Below are 3717 nucleotides of genomic sequence, written 5' to 3' on the forward strand. Positions count from 1 at the left end.
ACATGCCCTATAAAACGTCCTGGGACATAAAGAGAAAGAGATGTTGAAGTGTGGTAGGAAAACAAACACTAATTTATTTAACAAGAGCCGTTGAGAGTCTACGGGGGTACTTGCATCAACTGCCTCTCCCTTGCCACTCTGCAAATTTGCTGCTCTATGAAGCATAGAAATAATTATTTTTATTGAGGAATATTTACATTCAAGATTCAGATACTGATGGAAAGAGGTCAGTGGATGCTGAAGCGCATAGTGCAAAGAGGTTGATTTTCAAACCTGATTCAACAAGCCTGAGACAGACTGGCGACCTGTCCAGGGTGAACCCCACCTTCGCCCATCAGTAGCCGGGATAGGCTCCAGCGCCCCGCGACCCCGAAAGGGAAGAAGCAGTTAAGAAGATGGATGGATGGATGGATTCAACAAGCTGTTGAAGCCACTCAGTCGGCTGGCTCTCCATGCTAGCCATTGACATTGATTCCTTGATCCACATCACCAGGATCTAGATTACTGACATGCACTGAAATACATTCGGATGATGACAAAGAGAGGCAAGGTAGTTCAAACAGACAGGGTCTAACTCCCAGAGAGAAACAGTTGTGCACTGTTAGAATTAGAAACCCAGCAGGAGTAATAAGGCCAAAGGAAGACATGCAGACCAAAGACGTAAAGACACAAAATCTCCTCACAAGAGGATTCCGTCCCAGATGCATCAACTTAAAATTGAAAGCTATAGTCAGGAAGAAGACCGAAGTCTTGTGAATGGGAGGCTACACCTGGGAGGGTCTTCTTCCTCTTTTCCTATTTATACTGTTTCCTAGTGATTATCCACCAACTGTTGATGGACAAAACTTGGTGCGAAACATCCAAGCAGTGAAAATCTTGTAAAATCTTGCTCTAGTTTTGTTTCACAGCTGTATTCTGATAAATGAAAGACTTGGTGTCAGAGAATTCTGGCCAGGCAGAACAAGCACAATTATTAAGTTCTCCTTTATGATCCTGTTGCAATGAAGAGCAAGGCTGGGGGATCAATACAGCAGACACAAGAAAAGATAATTAATTTAAAGTTTATTGTAGTGAAGTCTTAGGTCCGATCCGAATACTCCCCTTCTCCCTCTCCCTTTAGCCCTCTCCTTTGATTTGGAGTGGCAGTTGAAGTCGAAGTCGTGTCCGGAATTATTATTTTTTAAGTTTCACACTCCCAACAGAGGGGTCCAAAGTCCGCTATCGCCAATGTGTAATTGGTGAGGCAATCAAAGTCTCCACCCACTCAGCACAACAGAGACGGATCCCGACAGATCCTTATTCAACCACTTGGCACTACTGTGTTTTAAAAAGAACACCATCCAGACGTCACTACAAAATCCAAGTCCCTGATTGGTCCAGTTAAGCTGTTTGACGTTCAAGTAATTGAAAGCTCTGGACGGAGCTCGTCCAGATCCTTACCTGCAGCACCCAAGCCCAAAGATGGCCTGCCCAAGTTGCAGTGGAGAAGCAAACCACACCGTCAAAACACTACAAGAAAGAATTACAAAACTGGCCACTGAACTTGCCCAAAGAGATGCACTCCTCACCAGCGCCTATGATGTTGCATCAAAACAATCAAAGATAATCACGGAGCTTACCACTGCACATGACACTCTCCCCTGGGATCCTGCAGAGAGTGTACGACCGTCCTCCTGCTCCACACCTCGGAACCAACTGTCCTGGGCTGAGGTTGTAGTTCGGGGTCCAAAGAGACCATCAGCTAGACTGACATCGCCGCTGTCAACTACTCAGCTCAGCCTCTCTAATCGGTTCGCGGTTTTGGCCAATGATGATAAGGTCGTGACCAGCAACGTTGCGGAGAACGGTGGCAGTACTAGAGAAATTAACCCCACCATCTCGCTGTCACCACCCGGGGGCCATTCCTCGACAGCTAAGCCCTGCAGCGGCACTGGGGGACTTGGAACTCAACCAGCTGATGAGGCAGCTGCTACCACTTCCGGGACCAGGGACACGGAGCGATTCCCAGAAATGGCCCTGTCCCAGTTGCCTGTGCCAAGGCGTAGCGATGTTGCCACCTCAAACCGGAGGATTAAACTCCTTCGGGAAGCAGTGAACGGTTGGTCCACTGGCTCCAACCAACCACAACCGGCACATCGTCGAACTGGCTCTACAGCCTCAAAGGGAGCTATAGCGCCTGAGCGGGAGGGAGCGGTTGCCACATCGGTGGAGTCGCACTCCCCCCGGCCACTCTTCACTCCATCCACCCTGATCATTGGAGATTCCATAACCAGGAACATACGTTATTTCAACGCCATCACTAGATCTTTTCCAGGAGCAACTGTTACTGACATTCTTCGAAGGATGCCTGACCTACTATGTTCCCTTCCATCCACCATAACCCGGATTATTGTCCATGTGGGCACCAACGACACAGCACTACAGCAGTCAGAGGTCACAAAAAGAGATTTTATTGATCTGTTTTCCTTTCTACTAGACACTGGAAAAACTGTTTTTGTTTCTGGGCCCATTCCTACACTCACCCGAGGATCTACACGGTTCAGCAGGATCCTGGCCCTCAACATCTGGCTGCAGTCCACTTCCCACAAGTTCAGGTTTGGTTTTATTGACAATTTTAATTTGTTTTGGAATCGTCCCTCTTTCTACAGACACGATGGTCTACACCCCAGCCCCCTTGGGAATAGCATTTTAACAGCAAATATCCAACACACCGTGCACTGTGTTAAATTTGATTTACTATTGGCTCAGAAGACCCACCCAGAGCCATCACCTCCCCCACAAATACCCCCCATACCTTTATCATCACCAGTGACATTCCCAATACCATCCATTGTATCAAATAGACCTTTCACCCACCCCAAGCCATGGAGCAGGAATTACAATAATCTAAAATCAGTACATATTCAAAAACCTTCTATTCCTCAACAACTAAACAGCAGTAAATGTTTCCCTGAACTGAACCTTAATGTTAATGTTCGTTCACTATCAAGCAAATCATTTCTAATTCGTGATCTTATTCTGGATCAGAATCTTAATGGCCTGTTTTTAACAGAGACTTGGAACTCGGCTGCACCAATTTTACTATCTGAGGCCACACCACCTCATTTTAATTTCACAAACAAAGACAGAAAACAAGGAAGAGGTGGTGGAACTGCTGCTATTTTGGATGCTAGTATTAGTTTTAAAGAAATTGTTTTTAATGCATACACATCTTTTGAGTATCAGACCATTGTTTTTAATAATTCTGTAATTTTATGTTTGATTGTGTACAGGCCACCAAAGTATAATTCAACTTTTATTGCTGACTTTTCAGAACTGCTTTCTCTGGTGTATGTAGATTTTAGTAAAATAATGATTTTGGGGGATTTGAACCTTCATATTGATGATCTTTCAGATAATTATGCTCAGGAGTTCCTAAATGTGTTAGTAAACATGAACTTTACTCAACATGTGAATGTGCCTACCCACAACAGAGGTCACATTTTGGATCTCCTCATCACCCATGGCCTACAGGTCTCTGTGACCTCTGTTGTGGATGTTGGGCTCTCTGATCATTTTCTCCTTAGTTTTAAATTGTCTGAGTATGTCATTAAGAAACTTCCCAATAGAACCATTAGAAGGCGCTGTCTAAATCCTGAAGTGACTGCAAACTTTAGTACACATCTGGAAAACGAACAACCAAACATTATCTGCAGACTTATCAACACAGCATTTCAA

The 3717-nt window shown here is 44.9% G+C and overlaps 1 protein-coding gene across 1 annotated transcript in view; it reads right to left on the reverse strand.

Annotated features, from left to right (window-relative positions):
• LOC112155535 (C-type lectin domain family 17, member A) overlaps window positions 1-3717 on the reverse strand; it is a 12942-nt gene that overhangs the window by 919 nt on the left and 8306 nt on the right. The gene's annotated exons all lie outside the window — the stretch shown is intronic.

The sequence above is a fragment of the Oryzias melastigma genome, linkage group LG21, assembly GCF_002922805.2.
Source record: "Oryzias melastigma strain HK-1 linkage group LG21, ASM292280v2, whole genome shotgun sequence".
Classification (NCBI taxonomy): Eukaryota; Metazoa; Chordata; class Actinopteri; order Beloniformes; family Adrianichthyidae; genus Oryzias; species Oryzias melastigma.